General features: G+C 35.0%; 1 protein-coding gene across 9 annotated transcripts in view; it reads right to left on the reverse strand.

Annotated features, from left to right (window-relative positions):
* Positions 1-27,862, reverse strand: part of ey (eyeless) — a 405,615-nt gene that overhangs the window by 58,464 nt on the left and 319,289 nt on the right. The gene's annotated exons all lie outside the window — the stretch shown is intronic.

Genomic DNA, 27,862 nt, shown 5'->3' on the forward strand with positions numbered 1-27,862 from the left:
TCAAATGTGTATATATGGAATCAGGGAAAGCTAAATCGTGGACATTCTTAATCGAATATACTCTATCTCTTTAGCAGAAAAAAAGGCAATTTCCATAAAATCCGTTCCCTGCTCATAAGGATGCCTTAATTTAAATCGAAAGCAAATAGTTGTTCTCCTTTAACTTATGCTGAACTGAAAATTTGTTTTGCTGTTTTATATTTTGATTTGTTTACCCCGAACGACGTCGGGTGCTCTGCTAGTATATTTATATAAATGGTGTGAAATGTATAGTAATTCATCAATTGAGAACGGTTGGGCCGATTTGGGCAATTTTTTTTTTTGGTTGTTCGTAATTGCCAGGAGAAAGTTTCTACGAAAGAAAATTTAGGGAACACTTTGACCTCGTTTTTTTTTTAATCTGGAGCTGATGGAAACTTTATACTTACAAAAAAGCCAATCAAAAACAGCTTTAACAGTGGCATCTCCCATACATATCGAAATTTTCATACCGTATATCTCTGGAAGTATTTACGGTAGTGTACTGGAAATTGGTATAGAGATTTCGGGGCTACTGGAATAGGGGACGAAGCGCTTTCCAAACTTATTGAAACTTTTACCTAGAACACAGTGTTTTTTCTTTTTCATAACACATTTTTTTGTTAATTTTTTATAGAAATATAGTTCAATTTGCATCAAATGGCACCAAATTTTGAGTATGCAGTTCACTCAATTTCAGTATCATAAAGTGCAAGTTTGAAATGGCTATATGTTACCGTTGATTTTTGAGAATTTTTTTTGCTGATGATGTTGCGCATTTTCTAGGTATAACGAATGCGTGATAGTTTTTTTGTATGCGTAAAAATGCCGAAGAGTGTCAGTATGTAAAAGACTTATTCTGGTGGCTTAACTCCTACTAAACGACCGAAACGATTTCAATGATATTTGCTAAAAATCGTCGATTCGGAGGCACCAGGGATCAAAGTCAAATTACTCCCGTTAAATCAACCACCAGAACCATTGCGATCCTTGCTCTCACCTCATTGCGGTCCTGATACTCACCAGTTTGGAAATTGCCACATACTATACTATACAGCTTCAAGGACGATTCACTATCGAACCGCAAGGACTTCTTCCAGGTATAACGCTTTCGTCGGGTTATTTAAGACGGCAATGGAGGATATGCCTTCTGTCGACCACAAAACCAAACGTAAATTTCTGGCGAAAACGTTGGACTAAATGTTTCAATAAAAAAATTAATTTTGGGCGGGACGAAGTTCGCCGGGTCTGCTAGTTTTTTTATAAAAGTCTAGCTGGTTTTACAACAATCACCACATAAATTTACATTTGAAACTTTTTTAAAAAAATTATAAAAATTCTGCAATTTTTCACCAAAATTTTTTTGTCAGATTTTTATAAAAAAATTCATATGCAGTTTTGTAGCCAATTTAATTCTAGTAAAGCGAGGTGCAAGTTTGAAGTTGGTAAAAAAACCCCACAAACCCCTATCTGCGTTCGCCCCAGCTGTGATCGGTCAAAAAAACTTCTCACAAGTTACAGATTCGCGGTCGCGGTAATTAGGTCACCTGCTCCCTCCTCTAAACCTAATTTAACTTATGTATTATGTGAGCAGTTTGGTCCAACCATTTTGAACCTCTTATGAATTTTTGCAAACCTCTTATAATAATGAGTGACTCATTGTTGCAGTATATATATAAATGTAAGTCCGTTATCGGCTTTATTATGTACTTCCCGAAAGCCTTATGTCTTAAGGAGCGCGGATGCAGGCATTTGTACATGAAATGTGTGTGTGCCATTCAAGTAGCAGCTACAGCATATTCTGTTTAAGGGAAGTCCTATTCTAGAATCATGTTTTCCTAACATTGTCTTGTCACCCCGTATTGTTGTGTACATAAATATACACACATACGTATACAAAATACTCACTTTCAAAAACAATTTTTAGAACTTAACTTCGCCCCTTTCTGCGAACATACTTCGCATAAGAATTTACATTAGGGTGGCCCACAAAATGTATGTTGAAAAGTAAAGCTCATACCCCTATAACGAAAAATATGTATATATTCCTATATTTTTATCTTGAAATCAAAAAATATTAGAGGCCGCTCAAAGCGCTCATAGTTTTCTATGAATTTTATATCGGGAAAACCAACTTTTCGTAGAAATGGTACAGAATTCTTGAAGATCAATATTTTTCGAACTCTGTTTCTCTTCAGGAGATTCTAAATAGTACTACCCAATTGCTTATTTAACCTTTTTTTCATCGCAACTACATTTTATAGGTCCGCCAAAACCCCCAGGAAATGCAATGGGGGGGACCAATAAACAATTTTAGTATTCAAAAATTTATAATTAATTAGTTGGGTATTAGTATTACAAGTCTCCTAAGAAGAACTAAAGTTTTCCGATCGAAAAATATTGATTTTCGAGAATTCTATACCATCTCTACGAAAAGCTGTATTTTCTCCATATAAATAAAATACATGGAAATCTTTGAACTCTTTGAGCGACCTCTATATATATTTTGGTTTCAAAATAATAAACAGGAGTATATCTTTTCGATACAGAACAATCCTAGGGTGTGAGAGCATTAAAATTCCGACTTTACTTTTTGTTTGGACCACCCTAATGTACATGCTCATTTTCATATGTACGTTTTCTCATAATTTCAATGTTCGTTCCTTGTACTTTGATTTTTTGGCTGTAATTGAAATTGAAAAAAATACGCACGATTGCCCATCGAATTCGAAATTAGCTAACTCGTTGAGCGAAATCGGTATCTCAGTTGCAAAAATAGAAAATACGCCTAGAATTTAAATGTGTTCCATACTTACGGAATATTTTTAACACATTTTTACATACAGTCTGTTCAACAAGTAATAATCCGAGGTTTCTGATAATAGAATACAAGACATTGCTGTGTGCACCATTGTTTTATTCGATCAAAAGGCAATGACGCTAATACTTTCATATACTATGTACATATCAAGGCATATTCAACAAAGTAGAAGTGACAATTCAGTCGATTTCTCTCAGAGCTGACTATAATGTCAAAAAATGTAAACAAAGAAACTAACCCTTTGTTATGCAGTTACCATATTTGATAATACTCAATAGTGGTATTCATCTAAACTGATAACTTTATCAAGTAGATATTCTTATAAATTTAAGCGCTCTGTTACATGAACGTCCCATACTCTCCTTTCGTTTACAATAGTCGTGTTATCGAGCTCAGTATCAGTAATTTTATACTTCTGGCAGCACGATTAAGAATTTTTAGAAATTACCTCAATAAACGGGAAAAAATTATGTTTAGACGATAATTAAATAAATATTTAACATAAAGGCGATTTATTTGGCAGAATGTCTACTTGTGTATGAATTCATTTGTCACTGCTACCCAACCGTGCAGCCAAATTATCAGTGAATTGCTGAATATACGAGCAAAATTTTTATGCGGATCCCGATTGTTGCCCAGAGTTGCACTGGCTTCAGTTTATCAAGTTTATACAGTGAAATCGCTGGAGAGATTTATCAGAAATGTGTAAACGAGTTTCCATAAAAATTTTGACAGTTAATTTATAAGGCTTACACAATTATAAGTTTATACGGTTTATAATGCATTTATAAGGTTTGATGAATACCCTTAATATCTTTGAAATTAAAGTTTTTGTAAATATGAAAATATTTAAAATCTCATTAGTATCAGCTTCATTTTAGTTATTGCATTTTCATTTTAATGTAAATGTGGAAATGCATACTTACACAAAATTACACACTAAATGAAACACACTCATTTACAAAACCATTTTGACAATTTTATTGATTTTACTATCCCAATTTTTTTGAGCATTTATATTTTTATTCAAATACTTAATTTTAAAGTATATTAGACATTAAAAAAAGCAGAAATTTAGTAAAGAATTCGCTTAAGACGTGGTTTTTCAATTCCGGTTTTTAGCGAAATAAGAGCTACCAAATCGTCTCTCACATGCGTAAGAGCTGCCAATACCGATAGTTTTAAAACATCTACATTATTTTTTGAAAACACAAATCATCGATATATCGATAGTATCATCGATAGTATCATCGATATTTTCCCACATCTATTGGACCCACTAAATTAACGCACGAACATTTAATGAACAGCAGTTCTCCTCCCTCTTGCTCATATTGTTACTCACCCACTAGAGTTGTCAAACTATCGATGGCACTATCGATAGTATCGATAGTTTCAATTTTTTTAGACCATTAATACTCATTGATAGTTTTTTCTTATACTATCAAAAATATCGAGAGTTTAGTAGGACTATCGAACTATTGTTGGTAATACCTGAATTTTTTAATTTGAATTAAAAATTTTGTTTTTTAGTGTGATGCCGACGTCATATTCAAATAGGCACGCATTTAGGCCAACATACATACATGTGTTAATCGTAAATCCTGTTGTTTGTATAACTTGTGTTTGATTTTGAACTTTCTAAAAAGAGAAGTATTTCGGCTAAGCAGTTACTTAATTTTGAATGATTATAACTTTATAAGATAATATTTATTTCACTATGATCCTGTAAAAACAAAGCAACCTAACTGATTTAGCGCTATCGATAGTGCTATCGATAGTTTTGTTTTTTTCGAGACTATCGTGAATATTGATAGTTTTTCTGAAAACTATCAAAACTATCGATGGTGTGACTATCGATAGTTTGACACCTCTATCACCCACCTCCGTTACAAGCCCACATCTCATATCGCATTGCGTCGATTTTAACGCCATAAGACAAAAAAATATTTTCGAGGCCCGGCCCCCTAACATCTATCCTCTCCTACCTTAGACAACATTCACAAATTTATAGAACACCTTAAGAAAACAAACTTATACTATTAACATATCTAAACACAACGCTTAGTTAAGCTACAATACATGAAATAACACATACATACACATGCTCATACAAATATTCTATCTCACAATGTTATCTTATCAAAAGATAACCTTAAGACTAAAGATACCAAAGTTAAATACACATGCGTACCCAGTGATACCAGGTGAAGGGATTTTCCCCGTTTTCCGGGTATATTGGGCCCGAAAGGGAAACTGGAAAAGACGCCCCTAAATAGGGGAAAATTAAAAATCTTTATTCTTTACTATTGGAACCGTCAGTCAGTTTGTTTTGTTTAAGAACGTTAGGAAGATTTTCGATAACCAAATAATTAAATTAATTTGTAACTTCATTTATTTCATTGCCATCACAATTTATACAATACACATTAGTCTTTTTGGAGTACGCGAAGTTTTAAAATGGGTAAGGAAAAAAATAATTTTTTTAACAAAAGGACGTTTAATAATTGTTTAAAATTTCAGTAGGCTACTCGAGTGAAGATAGCGAAACCAGCTGTGCAAATAGTGAAGCCGTAGCACATGCAATAAGCGCAAGAAACAAAAATCGATTTACCTCAAGTTTTGCTATAAGCACTAATCTCAAAGTTATACTAGAGCATATTGCAAATTTTGTAACGATTTCCTGCTTCCAAAAATATCTGAGCTGCAGAAGCATGGAAAACACAAAAACACGTCTACAATTCGAAAATGGCTATGCAAAAAAATCAACCTTAAATTTCTGTATTTACTTCTTCTTCAACCATTGATATTGTGAACAACGCAGAGGTTAAGTTATGTGCATTCGCCGCAGAGCACAATTTACTATTCTCAACATTTCATCATCTGACTGGACTATTGAAGTCGGTATTTAAAGACTCTGATACTGCAAAAAATATTAATTTAAATCGAATGCTATTGTAACCGCAGAACTCCACAGGCAAACACCGATGGCCTACCAACTGTTATTTTGATAGATAGTTTTGAGCAATATGATTGTAAGTTTTTGTGTGTGGACACTTTGATAGCTTGATATAAGCATTGCCGCATGATGCCACGCAGTGTTTCGACTATATGGAGGCAGATAGAAAAAAGTCATGGTGACATGGACTTAGAGAGTGAAAAGTAAAAGTCACAAATACCACATTTCACATTATATATTTTTTGTGAGTTTTGAACGTTATAGTGATCCAATCTTCCCCATATTTTATATTTAGATTTTTCTAATAAAAGAGGGAGCACAAACTAAATGTCATCGAAATCGGAGGAAATTTAATATTTCCGTCCACGAGAGTAGAAGGGGTGGCAATTATTCCATTTTTACCAAATTTCATAATTCCCTATTTATAAGTAAAATTAGAGCACATGTCAAGTTTCAGTGAAATTGATGCAGGTTTACTATTATTTCCACCTGCCTCCATATAGTCGAAACACTGTGCGCCACCAACAAACTATCTCTGTAAATCAGTGTTTAAAAACATTTGCATATAACCTACATAAACTTGCTGAATAATTCCCTAAAACGTTATCATAAATAATTCAATGGGTAACAGCTTCTTATTTTGATTTAATATCAACATTTCATCGAAGTTATTACCAGCAAACTTTCTTTCAAATAAAAATATGGCTGTCAAGCTACCATATTGCCAGCAATACTGCCGTACTGATTTGAAATCTGGGTATCTGCATTTTTCTACCAAAATGAGTTATTCACATCGTTGAATTCGTCTTGAAAATACGAATTTATTCATGCAAAAAGTTTTCAAATTATAAATAATGATAAAGTTATTGACGTTTTAAATTTGCACTTTTGCAGTATCTGCAGAAATTTTCGATAAATACTGATGCAAAACGTGGGTATCTGCAGTAATTCAGCCGGATTTGTAGCCTGCACACTGATTAAAAATAATGTATCTACACTGCCGTACAGTGTTGCTACAGACAATTTTTTTCCCCTACCAAAATCCACCAAAACCTACAAAACATTTTTTTTACTTTTTAATATTTCTGTCAATGCCAAGTTTATTAAAAATGTATATAACTTAGCATTTAGTAAAACTAAGGCGCAGTTAGTACAATAAAACCAATAAACTGCGTATAACAATTAATTTTACTTTACAGAGTTATGCAACCTAAGAATATCTATTGTAATCCCTCCAACCTCAGGCTATTCAAAAATCTAAGCTCTTTTGACGGTGCCGTATTCCAAATTTTATATGGAGAAGACAATCGTTCTCTAAAGTCTACGATTCATATTTCGTGGGCAGGCACATCGAATACACTCTGGGGTTTCCTCCACCAGCCCACAAAGCCTAGAGTCCATCTCTACCGAAAGCCTCATTTGATTCAAATGGTACCTTAACTCGCAGTGTGCTGTCAAGTAGCCAGTAAGAGTTCCAAATTCAAGGAGTCTTTCGGAGTTCCTCCTGGGAGGAATTATAAATCTCTTCGATTTTCTTATTATCTTTGCCTTCCGCCAGTGTATTCTTTAGATCTACCGCAGAATGGCTCGGGACCATGCAAGTGCATTTCGGCTCCACGATTTGAGAGACTGTCAGACCTTTCGTTGCCTTCAAACCCTTTATGTCTCGGAACCCACCTCAGCGTTACACTATTGTGGGCTCCCAGGTTGTTCCAGAGTCCACAGGCCTTGATGCCGTTTTAAGAGTCTAAGGCCTTTAACACTGCGTGAATATCCAACACAATATTTATTCTGGCCCCGTTTGTCCTTCTACGAAGACATTCGCGAACACAGACTTCGATTGCAAAGAATATGGCTGGAATATGGCTGGGTACGAGTCCATTGGCAGACTTTTTTGCAATCTTGGTCCAATTACGCCATAAAGTATATATGGATGTTCATGTTGTATATTGGCAATAATAAAGGTATACGTTTGTACTTACGAATAAGGTATATATTCGTAAGTACTGGTTCCGTGCTCAGAAGTGGAAAACTTTTGACTGCCATTCACCTGGGAGTGGCCAGAAGTGATTCTTGTGCGTACGGTTCAAATCGCAGATCACAACGTCCGGATATTTATATCCACGTATCCTCTGGGTAGCAACCAAACACCCGTTTGGGAGCGAGCTAAAGTGAGAAGGCGTAAAACTTCGCGTGCGCTGGGTTTGGGTCCCGCCACGTTAAAACCTCGCCCAATGAAAAGAAGCAAACAGCCTCGGATGAGACCCCCTTTTTCTGATGACGACCACGGCAAACGTATAAAGGACTATGATTTAAGGGTATGCACCTGGAATATCCGGACCCTTAATGGGGAAGGTGCCTCTGCCCGGCTGGTTGATGTCCTCGGGAAGACAAAGGCTGACATCACCGCCATCCAAGAAATGCGATGGACGGGGCAAGGTAAAGTAAGCGTGAAGCCTTGCGACGTCTACTACAGTTGCCACGTAAAGGAGCGCAAATTCGGTGTTGGATTCGTGGTAGGAGAGAGACTCCGTCGCCGAGTACTGGCGTTCACCCCGGTGGACGAACGTCTAGCCACAATCCGCATCAAAGCTAGATTTTTCAACATCTCGCTCATCTGCGCCCATGCCCCGACGGAAGAGAAGGATGAGGCGTCCAAGGATCTCTTCTATGAGCGCTTGGAACGTACATATGAGCGCTGCCCCCGACACGATGTCAAAATCGTGCTTGGCGATTTTAATGCCAAGGTGGGCAAGGAAGGGATCTTTGGCGCCACTGTCGGAAAATTCAGCCTCCACGACGAAACGTCCGATAACGGACTGAGGCTGATCGACTTCGCCGGGGCCCGAAATATGGTAATATGTAGTACTAGGTTCCAGCATAAGAACATCCACCAAGCTACATGGCTGTCTCCAGATCGAAAAACGAGAAACCAAATCGATCATGTTGTGATAGACGGAAGGCATGCTTCAAGCGTTTTGGACGTACGTACACTCCGAGGGCCAAACATCGACTCGGACCACTATCTTGTTGTAGCCAAGATACGCACCCGCCTCTGTGCAGCAAAAAATGTGCGCCCAACAATGCAAGGAAAGCTTAACGTCGAAAAGCTGCAATCACAACAGACGGCCAATTTATTCGCCACTCGACTCACACACCTGCTCTCTGAGAGCACTCTTCAACAATCCGACGTACGCGAGCAGTGGAACCACATTTCCCGATCATTAAGTACCGCCGCCGAAGAAGTAGTTGGATTTCAGCGAGCCCGAAAGAACAACTGGTACGATGAGGAATGTCAAGAAGCCGCAGAGAAAAAAGATGCCGCCTACAGGGCCACGCTGCGATCGGGCGCAACGCGAGCCATGTGGGACCGTTATAGGGAACTGAAGAAGGAAGCGAGACGTATTTGCCGCAATAAGAAGAGAGAGGCCGAAATACGTGAGTGCGAAGAGCTTGAGATGCTGGCCGACAGGAAGAACGCCCGAAAATTCTACCAGAGGGTTAGGCGACTTACGGAAGGTTTCAAGACCGGGGCGAACTCCTGTAAGAACAACAATGGCGACCTAGTGACCGATGTCCAGAATATACTTAAATTGTGGAGGGAACACTTTTATAACCTACTGAATGGTAGCAGCGCTGAAAGTAGTGAGGAAGACGAACCCGAGTCCCCAGTCGATGATGATGGAGTAGCTGTCCCACCGCCTGACTATGACGAGGTACGAATAGCGATTACGCGGCTGAAAAACAACAAAGCTGCTGGAGCTGACGGCCTGCCAGCCGAGCTATTCAAGTACGGCGGCGAGGAGCTGATGAGGTGCATGCATCAGCTCGTATGCAGAATATGGTCAGATGAACGCATGCCCGACGACTGGAATTTAAGTGTGCTCTGCCCAATCCACAAGAAAGGCGACCCCGCCATACGCGCCAACTACCGCGGAATTAGCCTTCTAAGCATAGGTTACAAGGTCTTATCGAGCGTATTGTGCGAAAGACTGAAGCCCACCGTCAACGAGCTGATTGGACCTTATCAGTGTGGCTTTAGGCCTGGAAAATCCACCATAGATCAGGTATTCACAATACGCCAAATCTTGGAAAAGACCCGCGAGAATAGGATCGACACACACCATCTATTTGTCGATTTCAAAGCCGCTTTCGACAGCACGAAGAGAAGTTGCCTTTATGCCGCGATGTCTGAATTTGGTATCCCCGCGAAACTAATACGGCTGTGTAAAATGACGTTGAGCAATACCACCAGCTCCGTCAGAATAGGGAAGGACCTCTCCGAGCCGTTTGATACCAAACGAGGTTTCAGACAAGGGGACCCCCTTTCGTGTGATTTCTTTAATCTTATGTTGGAGAAGATAATAAGAGCCGCAGAACTGAACCGCTCAGGCACAATACTTTATAAGAGCGTACAATTGCTGGCGTATGCCGACGACATCGATATTATCGGTAAAAACAAGGGCTACGTCTGTTCTGCCTTCTCGGGATTGGATAGAGAAGCAAAGCGAATGGGTCTGGTGGTGAACGAGGACAAAACGAAGTATCTCCTGTCAGCACACAAACAGTCAGAGCATACGCGTCTTGGCACCCACGTCACTGTTGACAGTTACAAGTTTGAAAAAGTAGACGACTTCGTTTATTTGGGAACCAGCATTAACACCAATAATAATGTCAGCCTTGAAATCCAACGGAGAATCACTCTTGCCAACAAGTGCTACTTTGGGCTGAGTAGGCAATTGAGAAGTAAAGTCCTCTCTCGTCGTACAAAGATCACACTCTATAAGTCACTCATCATGCCTGTGCTGGTGTATGGCGCGGAAGCATGGACAATGAAAGCATCTGATGAGGCGGCTCTTGGAGTTTTCGAGAGAAAGATTCTGCGAAAGATTTACGGACCTTTACGCGTTGGTGATGGCGAATATCGCAGACGATTTAACGATGAGCTGTATGAGCTTTACAACGATATAGACATAGTGCAGCGAATTAAAATTCAGCGGCTCCGCTGGCTTGGCCATGTCGTTCGGATGGACAGAAACGCTCCTGCTCTGAAAATATTCAACGCGGGCCGCGATGCTGGTAACAGAGGAAGAGGAAGGCCTCCTCTGCGTTGGAAAGACCAGGTGGAGAAGGACTTGGCTTCACTTGGCATTTTCAATTGGCGTCAGTTAGCACAGAAGAGAAATGACTGGCGTGCTGTTTTGGACTCGGCCAAAATCGCTTAGGCGGTTACAGCGCCAATCAAGAAGAAGAAGACATGTTTGCCGAAGCCGTTATACGAACGCACCGATGAAATATTCGTGTAAACCAGGTTGCTAAAATATTTGGAGATACATATTTCCTATCTTTCGCAAATACTTAACTATTATTCTTTGTCACGAAACCTACCATAATACAATCTAGCCTATCAACCTACCAAATGCAAAAAACCAACCAGTTTTGGTACGAAAAGCCCATACACTGCTGCCGTATGCAGATACGTCGTTTTTAAACAGTATTCTTGGTCGTTTGAGGCCAATTATCGTTTTTTAGAACAACGTATGTACATACCCACGTACTTTGGCAGTATTGGAGGCATTTTCGATGTTACAGAACGACGTATGTATCTTTTAATACAAAATAAATTACAAATAAGATAAATAATACAAATAAAATACATATGTTTTATTGGTTTCCATTTCCTTTTTTATTTTAGTTTTCCAGAAATAAAATTGAACATATGAGTCAATACATATCAAACCTGCCCAAGTCCACCATGAGACAATTTTGGGAAATTGTGGTTCTTTCTTTTGCTGCCTATTTCAAGTAAACCCTTCTTGTTTACTTTTACTTATCATATGTGTGGCGTGGAACAAATTTCAAATTTGTTTTTTGAGTTTTAAACATTTATTGTTCACAATTTCACAGTTTACACATAAAATGTTTAAAATTTCCTCTAAAAAATGTTTGTTTAAATTTACGCGTATAAAGAGGGGTACCAGTTTCCTCTCCTAAAGTGTGCAAAATTAAACATTGTCTGTTTACTTTTACATACCAAATTTGTCACGTAGAGAAATATTACACACAAAGTGTTTAAATTGATTAAATATGAGGACTTAATATTTATTATTTGTAAAAAATATATTATTACTTTCAAAATGTTTCTAATTTTAAGCATTTAATGTGTAAATTTATGTGTACATTTTAAACAACTCATGTTCAAAATCAAATTTTGTCAGACAGTCAAAACCAGCTAAAAAAGCCACCCAACTAGAGATTGGTATCGTTAACTAGCTGGAAAATAAGTTGACAACACCAGATGGCTACATAGTTTTAGTTGGGATAGTTTGGTGAAACTTTATTGATATTGATAAACTTGAACCACGTTTCCTCTTAAATTTTCTGGCAATTTTTTTTAGTTTCACTTTTATTTCAACTTATTTTGATTAAAAGAAAAATACTGATAAAAATAAAAATTTTCATAAAAACAGGGTTGAAATCTTGAAATTCCTGCCCATATTTTGTTTGTAAGTGAAATATTAGTGGCATTGTGCCACTATGATAGCACGGTCGAGTAATCATAGCCAACTTATGTGCAGTAGTCGAAAAAATTATAGCCGCACCAAATTTTGATAAGTTTTAAAATATTATTATTGTTGTTATTTAATTTCGGTTAGTTTTTTATAGTTCGTTCTTTACCAACATCCGTATAAATACAAGTTTAAAGGCAGTGTCACACGAATGGGTATTTGCCAAAATTTGGTGTAAATCGTATCCCAATTGTTTGAACACCAAAATCCCAATCACGAAAATTAATTTATTGAAATTTTTCAATAGAACATCGCTGTATTGTACCAATCTTTTTAATTTTAATAACGCACAAATGAGTAGTCCACTTGCAAACAGCGTTATGTGATTTTATGATAGTGAGCCATAACTTAAACAAACGTCTACAACAACAAGTAACATCCAAATTGTATATTTCTCTTTATTATCTACAAATTTGGATAAACAGGAGCCTAATAACATTAAAAAACAATATCGCAGTGTTTTAGTTTTTGAAAGTTTTATATATAAAAATTAAACATAGCGAGTTTTGAAACAGTAACTTTTACATAGCTATCTTTTTTTAGCTTTTCGCGTTCACTCTTCCATGAAGATTAGTCTGCCTCTTTTTTACGACGCCTTCCACTAGGCACCGAAACTATTACGATTTCTTGCAGTTTTCTAAGTTCATCAGAAGATGGAGACTTTTGAAAGTGTATAAATAAGTATTATAGCGACTTTTTGGAAACATGGATTTACACGGGTTTTGTTAAAGAATGAACTATGGTTTTATTTTAAAAAATAACAAAAGTTCAATAACAACAAAAATAATACGTTAAAACTTGGCAAAAAATGGTTCGGTTATAATTTTTTGACCACTGTATGTATTTTTTTATATCTTTAATTGGACCTTCACCTTGTACATAAAGGAAGTACATAACAAAATTAAAAAATATATGCCTTTTTGCCTTTTTTAAAGCTCATTTTGTCTTTTTCAAGTTTAAGTGCCTTAAAAACCTACATTTCTACAGTTGCATTTGCTTAATTGCATTTGGCTCCGACGATTTACGAAATTAAATATATTAATCCAGTCTCAATACATCACAATTCTTATTTTATATGAAAGAGTCGAATTACTTGGGAAAACGTTGTGTGACTGTGTCATTAAAAAAGAATATCGAGGGCTTATATTCAATACCCTCTGTCTGCAGTTTTCACAAAAACTACTTTGTGATCTTAGAACCCATGTGGGACCTACCTGTCTGTCATCATTGATGTTAATTCTGACTTTGCAATTTGATAGTAAATTCTTCTGTGAAGCGTTATACAGGGTCAGCATTAATATCACCGGTGGCGGTTAAGTCTTAGGAGGATTTTTATATCAGAATCTCATTTTTGTGAAAAGTGCAGATAGAGGTAAGGATAAAACGATACCATGGAAGTAGCATCGAAAGAAAGTATCGATACCTACTTATATCGATATTTGTGCCTTTTTAAGAATTGTTTGTTTAAAAAATGCTATCACATATCTATGAATTTTTGCCAAAATAACGTATGTGAGTATCATTTTTGATTTTAGACGAATGGTACTTAATCTTTTTACGAAAAACTTTAACATGTTTTACTAGGATGGCCTCCCAAAAAACAAGGAAAAAGTGCAAAGTCCAATAAGTTGTTCTTAAAAATTCCCTTTTTAACAAAATTTGCTTCTTTTTTATGTACGTATTTTCTTTGTTACTAGCAAATACCCGGCGTGCTTCACTGCGCCTTAAAGGTATTTTTTTTTGCTGTTTGATATCTGTATTGTAATATTTGACTTATTTTTTCAATTTAATTGAATACAAATTTTGCGGTAAACTTTCCTAAACCTCTTCAGTTTGATACTCATATTGCAATATTTATTTTATCTTTCACACTTAATTAAAATTTTCAAACAGGAAAAAAATTGTCGACTGTAAGCCTTCCTGAACCTCTTTCTGTTGACAGCCATATTGCAATATTTACTTTTTCTTATCAAGTAACTTAAACTGCAATTTTCAAAAAGGTGGCAACTCTCTAATTTTTTTCTTCCGATACTTTCAGTTAGACCTCTAGCTAGTGTTGCCAGGTCTTCGGCATGAGAAAACGTCTCTCTTGGTCTGAAAAAACGTCATTTCCTACCCAAAAACGTCTTATTCAAATGAATGTACAAAAAATTGTTCTTATTAAACTTTTATTGTATACAAAGGTACATGTGTACGTAAGGTATATTAAAATATCATTGCACATTTAAAATTCATTGTACACTGGTTTGAGATCGTTAATATAAAAATCATTTTATACATACAGCTGATTAAGTCATCGCCATTTTGATCGATTTTGGCTGTTTCTCTTTTGTTTCTTTAATGTTTATTATTTTTCCATAAAAGCTCATTATATAACAAACAAAATATAAATCCACATTTCAAACTTTGGGCAAAAATTATAAAAAATCTGCAAAGCTTCAGCTAGATTTTCAACATTTTATTTAGATTTTTTAGAATTTTTTTGAGTATGCAGTTTGATAGCCCATTAAATTTCAGGGCAATAATGTACAATTTTAAAGGGGCTAAATAACCGCGTTGATTTTTAATATTTTTTTCTTGTAGACATTTGGTTAGGGGGTCGGTTGTCGAAAATGCTAAATTACGTTCTGTTAAGAAGGAGCATAGCAATATATCAGCCTTTTTTGCGTTCATTACATTTTCAATGAAGTCTTAAAAAAGTCGCCTACTGTTTTCTGACTTTTTATGCTGCTACAGCTTTTTTGATGCTTTTGCGAGCGTGCGTGTTGCAAGAGAACAGTCGGCCTGATTTGGCTTTAAATGTGCAATTGCAAACATTACAATAAGCCTCGTAACCTCAAGTATTTACACAACAAGCCTTTGAACATAGTCCAAGAATAAAAAAAAAAATGCGCGTACGCTTGGTATGCATCATATTTAAGTCATCTGTGTCCAAAGAATAAATGTCTTTGGAAGCAGTTGCTGCAAAACACAAAGCTTGTTAAAATTTATTGAGAAAATAATTCAAAATCAGTTTTACTTACAAGATTTAGTAAGAGAAAAAAAATCNCCAAAGAATAAATGTCTTTGGAAGCAGTTGCTGCAAAACACAAAGCTTGTTAAAATTTATTGAGAAAATAATTCAAAATCAGTTTTACTTACAAGATTTAGTAAGAGAAAAAAAATCCTGGGAAGTTAAAAAACGTCATTTTTTACATAAAAAACGTCCAAACGTCAACAGGATACAAAAAACGTCCAAATTACGTTAAAAACGGCAACCTGGCAACGCTGCCTCCAGCACAGAAAAAACAGTATACAGAAGACGCATGTCGACTATCCAACCAATTTGAATTTATGGCACGAGCGGTGAGGCAAGCAAGGGTATCACAAGCGGCGCTGCCTCTGTTACTTTAGCGGTATTTTCACTCGGCTGACGATGTTAATTCCATCGTCGCTATGACGACAAGATGTTAACTACGTTTTCCATCATGATCAACGTACCAAAAGGGCACAATTGTCTAGTTTTTAATCCTGTTTTTCTTAATTTTAATATCTGATACTTTTTTGTTCCCAAATGCCGTATTTTGATACTTTTGGCTGGCAGAAATGAATTTTCGAAAACTATGAACTAGTCTAAAGGCAAATAATTTTTTTCTGTTATTTGAAGTCTCACAATTTATATATTGATATTTATAAGTTGATTTGGTAACTCTTATAAAGAAAACACAACCCGGAATTTCTTTGCACACGCCACTGTTATAGGACCCCTAAACCACACAAAAGCATTACGAAATGTCGGGCTTGCGACGAGCGTTTGTGTGGTGTATGGGGTCGTTTGTACTAAATTGCACAGTTATTGCGCTAAAATAATAATTATTTTGATATTTTGCTAATGTTTGTGTTATTATACAATAATTTGTGCTTCGTATGGCGACCACTGCGAAATTTTTAGTCTAGTTTTGATTTTGGTGTCCAGATCGTGCTGTAAAATATGAACAAAAGCGTAAAAAAAAAATATTTTTTTTAAATTTATTTTTTTTTTTTAGTTTTAAAGATGAAGCTATCCATATATACAAAGCACATTCATATTTCTTGCACATATTTACTTGAGCAACGTTTCTTCAAAATAAGGTTTGCGCAATTTTAGGTTTAGGGGCCCTATAAGTTTGTTTTTCAGTATGCAAATAAGCAGACAGAAGCAAGAAATATAATTTTTTTTTATAACTATGGATTTAATTATAAAATTTTATTTATTATTTGTTTTTTAAATAATAGTTTAACAAACAACAGTTTTGTTTGCTTTTGATACTTTTTCTGCTTGGCAACTGATACATTTTTTTCAAGCTCGCGGCTACGCTGATCACGATGTGTGTTTATGGCGAGATGTTAACTTCATGTTATTCATAGTGGACGTGAAATTAACTCCTCTGCTCTGTTCCGGGTCGCCATGTTATTCATAGTGGTCGTAATGTTAACTTCTCTGCTCTGGTCCGGGTTGTAATATTAAGTCCGCCGAAGAAAAATAAATTTGTATGTGGTGCGTCTTCTGTATACTGTTTATTCTGTGCCTCTAGCAATTCATTGGTAAAAACTGCATTCAATTCCATGCATTAGTTTTCGAGTGATGCGCGTACAAACATACAGACAGACAGACAAATATTAAAAAACTTGTTGATTTGGCTTCTGTTAGTCTAACAAAGACCCCCCTTATAAATTTTTCTTTAATATCTATAATGTACCGACATCGGCCTTTTACAATTTTACTGTATGTATAGATACATAAATATTTATTTTGTACAAAGAGAAAGCGATTTAGATCAAAAACCATTATTTTATAACTTATTTTATACAAATTAATTAATTATTAAAAGTTATTTGTATAATAACACTGTTCAAAGCATTTTTGCAGAGTAATAACGGTATATTTATGAAAGAAGTAATCATGTTGATAATTTTTGGAGGACAAAGTTACAGTGTAGGCATTCATGTCGCTAGTTTAGAATGAAAAGTTCCTAAGTCCATTTGTAGAAAATTTACAGGGGAGGAAAAACAATTTTCAAAACATTTCCTTCAACAATTTTGCAGAAGGTTCAGTTACAAATTAAAAGATTTCGAATTTTTTTAGCTTATCTATTTTTCTGTGCCTCTTTTTGACTTAGTAAATTTGCCCTCAATTGAATATAAACGGGAAGAAATAATACAAGCACGTTAGTTAGTTCTTTTGGAGGCGTTGCGTTTTTAATTTACCTTTCTTCCTGTATCCAAATATGAATTTTCACAAAAAGTGAAGTTAGCAACTTTTCACTTCGAGCTAGCGATATGTTAATGAGATAATTCTTTTCATTGGCAACTAAATTGAAATTATTTTCAGCTATTTACAATAATAATTAGATTAAAAAATAAAAGTCCGGTAATAAAATTGTCACTGAATCGGGTTTCGATACAAGTACTTTCTCCCGATACCTACTCAGTACTCGGTTCAAAAGTATCGATACCAAAATTACTTGGTATCGGACGAAAAGTATCGAGTATGTACTTGTATTTATTAGTATCGTTTTGTCCCTATGTACCCCCTATGGTATTGAATATAAGCCCTCGATTTATTGAAGGGTTAAATAACATTTTGGAAATTGACTTATGCAATAAAAATTATTATTTACCAATCAATGAAATAAATCTCGGACCAGTGCATCAAAAATTAAATCACTTACCATTAAGTGAAACACAAGATTTTAAGGAAAATTGCCTTGCATTTTTTCTCACCGTTTGTAGAGAAATTTTAAAGAGATTTGATTTCATAGAAACGGGCGGAGTTTTCAAAGTGCTTTGGTTTTTAAATCAGTCTGTTTTAAAAAACAAGACTTTTGTATCTTTAATTTCGCTGTGTAAATATTTTCCTACTAAATTTCCAGCACCACTTTATAATGATCTCGGTTTAGAATATACATAGGTCTTTTAAATGCTAATATTTCAAATAGACCAGAAGAAAATGTCGAAGAGTTTTGTTGTAATATTTTAATCATAAAATCTAGCGAGAATGAAGAAATATTTCCAAACATCCCACATAGTGGTGCGTCTGCCGAAAGGTAATTCTCAGCTTTTAATTTAAACAAAACTAAAATTAGAAACCGGCTTGAAAATAATACTCTTTGTGGAATAATCCACACTAAAGCTCTAGTCAAAGAACAAACTGTTGTCAAATTTAAGGTGGGGAAAGAATGTCTAAATTGTTTTTCAAATGCAGTATATGATAACATCTCATATTTCTAGATAAATTAAGATATATGTAATTCAACTATTTGTTTTTTAACGTGAAATAAATTATTTATTTTGTTATCTTTTTATGTATGTACATCTTATAATACGATTTGTTTGCGAAATGAAATCTATTTATGTCGAATTCGTTTTGCTGAACCATGCAATCCGTATACTATGCAAGAATTTTATAGACGATTTCTGGTTTGTAAAGCTGAAATTTGTGGTACCCACTCGTCACTTTCGCTGTTATGCAAAGGATTAAGGCATCAATCTACACAAAACTTTCACTTAAATAATCACATACTACGTTTATACGCACGTATTATTTGCAAATAACAATTTGCAAAATGGTAAAATTTGCCGTATAAACGCTGAGTTAATTTTTTTATTTGCAAATAACTAAATCACGCAAATAAGTTTTGGTTAATGGTACTATTTGCAAATAAGCGTAAGACGCCGCCATTCTTAGGTTTATTTTCTTTTCCGATGTAAAAAAAGGATCAAACCTCCAATAAATAAACTTGAAAATAAACTTGAGTTCAATTGTTTTATTGGCGATTTTGCTGAATAATGAGCAGCAAAAATCTGAAAAAGTGAAGCGAAAAATTTAGCGTGATCACAACAATCCCATGGACTTAGCGTTAGTAGTATAAAGTTTTTTTTTTATACTAACGCCATTTTAAACTATTAATTTATATTTTACAGCTTTATTGCACTCTATAGAATAAATAAACAAGCGTTCCTCATGATTTTGAGAGACTTGCAGCCTTTTGTATAAAGGAGCTCCATTCCCGCAGTGTTGAAGTTGGCAGCAACGCTCCGACTCCTCGCCGAAGGTGGGTATCAAAGGTCTGTAGGAGACGACTCGAGCATCGCTTTGGGAAGGAGCACCGTCTCAAAGATAATTTCAGAAATAATTACGCTCATGGAGTGGAGACTTTGCTCAAAGTGGATAAAATTGTTCATGCCTGAGCAAGAGAAAAGAGCCGCCAAAAGTTCTTTCTACGAACAACTTGGTATTCCGTGTGCGATTGGATGTATTGACGGCACGCATTGCAACCACAAGACGGGTCTGCTTTTTTAACCGAAAAGGAAATTTTGGCATTAATGCAATGATTTTAAGTTGCCACAATTACTGGATTTTATATGGAAAAAAGTTTTCGTAAAATTTGTTTCTTATTTATTTCAGATTTGCGATCATAATATGGTTATTAGAGCTATTGATGCTTGTCATCCCGGTTCTAGCCATGACTCCTTTATATGGAGCATGAGCAATGCAAGACAGTTTGTCATGACGAAGTATCGAGATTGTGATCACAATTCGTGGTTATTGGGTGATGCCGGATATGCTCTGAGACCTTTTCTATTAACACCATATAGAAATCCAGAACCACCGTCTATACAACACGCGTTTAACAAAACACATTCTTCGGCACGTAATATAGTTCAACGAACAATTGGGGTTCTTAAAACTCGTTTTCGGTGTTTATTAGGAACCTTGCAGTACAAACCAAAAAAGGTTGTGAAAATAATTAATGTATGTGTTGCCTTGCATAATATTTGTCGCCACTATAATCTTGAACATGACTATGATGAACCTGAAGAAAACGCCAGCGAAGTAGATAGTGAAGTAGATAGATTTGTACCAACAGACATTAACTTGCAAAGTGAAGCCCAAAGAATTAGAGACGAAATTGCGAATATATATTTTAATAAAAACAAGCATATTTAATAAAAACAAGTATTGTAATTATAAATAAACAATTTTCACAAAAAAACTAAACATTTTAAGACTTCTTTTTTCAAATTCGAAACGCTCTTAATCTAACTCAAGCTGTCGCAGTTTAATTAGGTTTTTTCCAGCATTGCTTCTTCCACTTTTTATGGTGATTATTCATGTCGCTGCGGATGTTTTCTAAAGTGGCATTAATTTTGTCTAAGCCGCGGTAAACTCGTTTGACGTCGCTCTCCACTGAGAAAAGGATTAGTTTCGACAACTAAAGATATTTAGTTCCCGAATTTTGACAATATTTGGGAACTGTGACCAAGGATTGGGAACTATTACCATGGGTTGGTAATTATAACGCAATATATTAAAGCTTCTAATATTCATCTAGGTTGCACAAAATCGTTAATTTAGTTGAAGGGGTTGGTAAATACTAATAAATATTTTTTTGAAGCATATTTCTACAAATTCCATTCAACTTAACGTATGGTTCATAAAAGGATGTCATTAAGCTCTGCTAATACAGATAAGCTTTCTTTCAACACATGGTTTAGTCATAGTTACCAAATCTTAGTTGAGGCAACCATGATTTGGTTTGAGAGCGGAACATATTCATGCTTGTCAGCAGTGTTGCCATTTTAGCCGTTTTCCGGCTAGATTAGCCGGTTGCGACAGCAAACAGCCGGAAAAAATTCGGTTTAGCCGGCAGCCGATTTGTTAGCCGATTTGCAAAAAAAAATTAGCCGTTTTTAGCCGATTGTGCTCTTCGCCTTATTTTATTAAAATTCAAATATACCAGTTTTTATTTTTAAAAATTTAGTGCTCCAAAATCTATTAGAAATGGCTAGTCTTATCTCTGAGAAAATTTTCATGTCGGACTGTGTTATATAAAATTGAAAAACAATCAGATAGTGAGCCGATTTCAATGATTTTTGTTTTTAGCAGATTAAAAAGTTACAAGTTTTGCTGAAATTTTGCAGAATTTTCATAATTTTTACACCAAGTGTGAAATCTGTTTGTAGTATATGTTGTTTGTTTAGTAATGAGCTACATATTCATAAAAAAATAATAAATATTTAATAAACTAAAAAAAAATAGGCAAACCTTGCTTCAATTTTGCGTCCCTGTTTATATTTGGGAGAACGTAGCGGGGATTTTCTTCATAAAATTTTTGTTATGAATGTCTTAAATTTAAGTGTGAAGTTTTATTCGTTACACTTAGGAAATAAAATAGCACGAATTTCGATGTGGAGCAAAACTCTCTGGGAAGACAATACATGGTACTTTTCAAATTTTATAAAATAAAAATGCAGTAGTTTTCATCTTATGTGTATAATTCTTGTATATATATTAAGCAACACCACATCTTTACCAGAAAATTCCGAGAATCCAAAAATTGGTACCGTTACAACTTGCAGGGCATCATTTTAACTCGACATCTTTCCTGTCCAATGGTACATGTTTCAGAGGTTTAAAGATATTTTGCGTCGGCAATTTGTAATCAAACTACGTACCCTACCTCGGAAAAGCAAACAACTTTATATTCAAACGTTTGCTCAGGTGTACTGAATTCTGGCAGTTTGGAAACGCGCAACGCTTTTAATATTTTCATCCAACTTCACTAACTTCAAATTTTTTTTTTTTTACTTTTTCAAGAAACCAAAATTTTTCTGCTAGTGAATCTGGTGGCATCATTTTAGTTAAATGTCATAAACTTGTTAAAAGTGAAGTGGTCGGCAACAACAACGAATGCCAATAAATTAAACTACCTTCTGCTTTCACAGCTTTACGTGTTCATTTCTCAAAATATTGCCCTCCGACTAAGCAAAAGTGTCATACTTTCAGCTAATATAGCCATTTTGCGGGACAAAAAGCAACCTACTGAAAATGATCCAATATTTATAAGAAGGCAAAATTGTTTAATAGAAAAGAAAACGCCATAAGTTTGTAATTTATCTCTGTTTTTATATTTAAGTAATACAAACATGACTTCAAACAAAAATAAAGTGGTGTACAGCTTTAGCTACGTATAAATAATCTTTATTAACCAAAAAAAAATTCAATGGATTTACTACTCCTTCTAATTGTAATTTATGTATTTAAAAAAAACTTTATTCTAGTTGAAACATTTTAGCCGTTTTTAGCCGTTTTTTTTGCCCAATCTAGCCGGTCGCCCTGAAAAGTTCTGGCAACACTGCTTGTCAGCCACCCCTAAATAATGCTAAGCGCTGTCTGAGCGTTTGTGTGTTCCACATACGAAGAGCGTCAGGTGNTGTAATCAAACTACGTACCCTACCTCGGAAAAGCAAACAACTTTATATTCAAACGTTTGCTCAGGTGTACTGAATTCTGGCAGTTTGGAAACGCGCAACGCTTTTAATATTTTCATCCAACTTCACTAACTTCAAATTTTTTTTTTTTTACTTTTTCAAGAAACCAAAATTTTTCTGCTAGTGAATCTGGTGGCATCATTTTAGTTAAATGTCATAAACTTGTTAAAAGTGAAGTGGTCGGCAACAACAACGAATGCCAATAAATTAAACTACCTTCTGCTTTCACAGCTTTACGTGTTCATTTCTCAAAATATTGCCCTCCGACTAAGCAAAAGTGTCATACTTTCAGCTAATATAGCCATTTTGCGGGACAAAAAGCAACCTACTGAAAATGATCCAATATTTATAAGAAGGCAAAATTGTTTAATAGAAAAGAAAACGCCATAAGTTTGTAATTTATCTCTGTTTTTATATTTAAGTAATACAAACATGACTTCAAACAAAAATAAAGTGGTGTACAGCTTTAGCTACGTATAAATAATCTTTATTAACCAAAAAAAAATTCAATGGATTTACTACTCCTTCTAATTGTAATTTATGTATTTAAAAAAAACTTTATTCTAGTTGAAACATTTTAGCCGTTTTTAGCCGTTTTTTTTGCCCAATCTAGCCGGTCGCCCTGAAAAGTTCTGGCAACACTGCTTGTCAGCCACCCCTAAATAATGCTAAGCGCTGTCTGAGCGTTTGTGTGTTCCACATACGAAGAGCGTCAGGTGAGCAATGCACACATTCCCACTTATTGAATCGTTTGAATGCGCTAGTATGCCGACCATTGCATAAAAACGATTCAATGAATAAGACTGTGTGCGCATGGTTGCCACTCGACAACATTTTTTTCTACCAATATCTCCTAAGAAAAGTTACCAAAAGTTACCAACTCTGCACTACCAAAATCTGNTATTTTATTATTTTTTGGTTTTTAGTACATTTATCTTAAACATTGCAATGTATGTTTAACATAAAACCGTTTAACTTAAAAAGTTTTTTTACCTATTTTTATTATTTGATTTTCCAAACACAAANATTCAATGAATAAGACTGTGTGCGCATGGTTGCCACTCGACAACATTTTTTTCTACCAATATCTCCTAAGAAAAGTTACCAAAAGTTACCAACTCTGCACTACCAAAATCTGCACTTCTTCACTGAGAAAAAAATATACTGAATAAATCTACTATATTTCTTAACAAATGTGTGTATACCTACAGCCAGTTTCTGTGACTTAATAAATTCAATATTTTTAANTCATCGTCTTCGTGCGTCTTACGATAATTGACGATTGACTGATGCTTCGCATGGTTGCCACTCGCAAACATTTTTTTCTACCAATATCTCTTAAGAAAAGTTACCAAATCTGCACTACTAAAATCTTCACTTCTTCACTGAGAAAAAAATATACTGAATAAATCTACTATATTTCTTAACAAATGTGTGTATACCTACAGCCAGTTTCTGTGGCTTAATAAATTCAATATTTTTATAATTTGTTAATTTTTGATTATTTATCAAGAACTCACATTTCTAGCACAGAAGTTTAAATCTATTTTCTTGATAAATTATCAAGATTGAAAATGTCATTGACAATTATAATATTTTTTTTATTAGAAAATATTTTGCTATCAATTAATTACTGCATGTGCCGTTATTATCATTTTCGTTGTTGGTGTTTCCGACAGGGTAGGCAATGTGANTGAGAAAAAAATATACTGAATAAATCTACTATATTTCTTAACAAATGTGTGTATACCTACAGCCAGTTTCTGTGGCTTAATAAATTCAATATTTTTATAATTTGTTAATTTTTGATTATTTATCAAGAACTCACAGTTCTAGCACAGAAGTTTAAATCTATTTTCTTGATAAATTATCAAGATTGAAAATGTCATTGACAATTATAATATTTTTTTTATTAGAAAATATTTTGCTATCAATTAATTACTGCATGTGCCGTTATTATCATTTTCGTTGTTGGTGTTTCCGACAGGGTAGGCAATGTGAAACGATTTTCCATCATCCCTTGTCAAATTTGGTTTGGAGCCAAACCGGTTTCGGCGTTGTGCCATTTTCAATGTAATTTTTCGTTCAGAATGTGCCGTTATTTGGACCTGCTACTCACGGAATAATGGCAACGGTACACAAAAAAAAATTGCGGGTGCTTTTAACCGTTCATTTGACTCGTACAAAATTTCGAGTAAGTTGCGAAAATTGCAAATTTTTTTTGATATTTTTTCGGTTTTTCATAATTTTGTGTACGTGTCAAACGGACCTCAGATTCGGATTCAGTGGGTCTAGTAAAAAGCACGCGACATTTTTTTTTTTTCCGGAATAATTAAAACGATTTCAAAAAATGTGAGATGGTAGAATAAAAATGTATCGCAAAAATTCGAAAGTTGTTTTAGAAGTGCAGCCCTTGGTGCTGCCACTGTAATTCAAATATTTCCAGTATGTATTCGAAAATGAGATGACTCTAATTTTACCAAAGTAATTTTGTAGAAGTGTCAGTAGTGCTGCCATTAAAACTCGAAGGGTTTTTATAATTACGCACATGCAAAATATAATTCATTTCATTCTAGTAATGCAAATAGATATTTAATTGCAAAAGCTATCAAAATGAAACAATAGTTACCAAGTTACCAAACCGTTTAAAAGTTACCAATTTTGGTAAAAAGTTACCAATTGTGGCAACCATGTGTGTGCGTGGAAATCATCGCTCCGCTGTTCGTATATGGGTGAAACACGCGTGTGGTCACCAGTGTTGCCGCGAATTATTTTTAGTGGTAGCCAAATTCCTTTAAAAAAAGGGCTAAAAAAAGAGCTAAAAAAAGTCATTGTGGCTAAAAATGGTAGCTAAAATTTTTTACTTGCATATACATATATAAGTATACACGAAAACATTATCAATTAGTAATGGTATAGAAAAACAATGAACTCTGGAAAAAAAACAAATATTTTATTCAACCAAAAACCTTTTTGTATAAAAGGGGAAATATACGACACCAGCTTGCTCGGCTCCATCAATTGTTGATTGTACCATCAGGCTCGAAGCATATAACTTACCAGCATGCTGGTACAATATTTATTTCTTTAGAAATGAGGTCGAGGAAAGATGGAAATGATTAGAGCCGAAATTTCATAATTTGTCTACCATTTTGTCAAACATTGTTTTTTTTTTTTAATTCACATCTGCAATATCGAGAACTTAATTTTCCACAAACACGGCTTTGACTCATATAGTGCAAGAAATTTTCGCCAACACACTTTTTACCGCTCACGACACCAGCATGCTGGTACAATCATAAATTTTCAAATAGTTTTTGAAGTCGCACCAGCAGCTGGTACAATCACACCACAAGAACATACATAAGTACACGGTCAATCGACTTGATGGGCCATTTAACAAATTAAGCATATTAAGGGCCATACACTTATATATTTTAAACTATAGATAGATCCTTAAGAGATAAGTTAACAGCCCTAACACTTTTACAGTATGTATGTATAAAAACGTAAAGAACATACAATACATATATGTATATATATGAGTCTTCTTAGTTTAAAAACTCATCTCTTACATAAATGAAAAAAGAGATCAAATTAAGCATATACAACATTTTCATGCCAAGTATAAATAAATTCTCCAAAGGGCTAAAAAAAGGGCTATGGGCAATTTTAAATTTATGCGGCCAAAAAAAGTATGTGGTAGCTAAATCTAGCCACCAAAGGGCTAAAACGGCAACACTGGTGGTCACAGAGCGCTCAGTAAGCTACCCTGCAAAAATCGCGACTACTCCATGCATGCGTGAAAAGAGTACTCCCTAAGGACCAAGGAATACTCCAAAATTAACCACAATTCATATAAAAAATATGGTCCAATTAACATTGCGATGTCCTAGGGCAGGACCATATACATATTCCATCCCTGCATTACAGCAGAGTAGCAAAAAACTACTCCAACATATTAACAATGGCATTGTTGGTATATTATTTCGTTTGTACACGCTTTTGTTCTTCACTTCTCAGATCCTTTTTTGAAATTAATAAAAACCAAGACAAAAATTAAAAATTTCATGTTGCCTCTGATGGCATTCGAACCCCAACATGCTGGGAGCTCACATGGATGTTACGATACAAGTAAATACAAGTAGGTACTCGATACTTTCATCTTGAAACCAAGTACTTTTGGCATCGATACTTTTACCAAATACTATAAGTAGGTATCGGATAAAAGTACTTGGTATCGGCAAAAAGTACTCATACATAAACTCCCATCGCTTGTAAAGCAAAAGTACGAATGCCAAAATATAAGGTAGAGCCACGATTGAGAGAGGTAGAGCAATAAGTGAGAGCACAATATTCGATCAACTCAAAGCCATTTGAGCAACAGAGCAAACAAAATTTACCGTTGCTATTGTGGTTTGCTATACCTCATTTCATTTGAATTTCATTATCTTGGTGGCGTTGCTTCAACTGAAAGTTAAGCTTGTAGAAACAGTCCGCAGAAAAACTAATTTAGTACGTATTAACCAAAGTATTTTACATACAACATATTTGTGAAATGGCGCCATCCTCCGAAGTGTGGAGATATTTCACAAAATCTAACTCCTCAGAAGCTTCATGTAAAATGTGCCTAAAGAAGGTCAGATTTTGTGGAAACACATCAAACTTACACAAGCACATGAAAGTGCATGAAATAAATACATCAAAGAATAAGTAAGTAGTTAAATACACTTTAGCTCATCTAATGTTTTTCACTGATTTGGCTTGATGTACCCTTTTTTTAGCGTTGAGGAAGGTAATGGAAATCCAAAACCATAAACGGTCAACCTAAAATTTTTGAGTAAAAGTAGCAAGCTAGCTGGCGGAAAATGAGTAAATAAAAGTACATACTCGATACTTTTTGGTTGGTATCGGCTTGGTATCGATGCCTTTTCAGAAAAATACTTCCAAGTATAAGTATCGAACTAAAGGTTATTTTCACATCCCTACTCACAACTAACAGCGAGCATCTCTACACGTCCACCTACAGCCAGACATGCAAATGTGCTTTCAAATGCTCAACTTCAATCACATTTCGTTGAAACACGAGCAGTTATCGGGTAACAAACAATAAGCTGGTGCAGAGACACGAGTTGGTCCGCTACAGCATGACAGAGGAACACTTTTGTAAGTACTCCAATATACCACAAATAGACTACATGG

Source organism: Rhagoletis zephyria, unplaced genomic scaffold (assembly GCF_001687245.7).
Source record: "Rhagoletis zephyria isolate East Lansing unplaced genomic scaffold, Rhagoletis_zephyria_1.1 Rzeph_scaffold_00100, whole genome shotgun sequence".
NCBI classification, from domain to species: Eukaryota; Metazoa; Arthropoda; class Insecta; order Diptera; family Tephritidae; genus Rhagoletis; species Rhagoletis zephyria.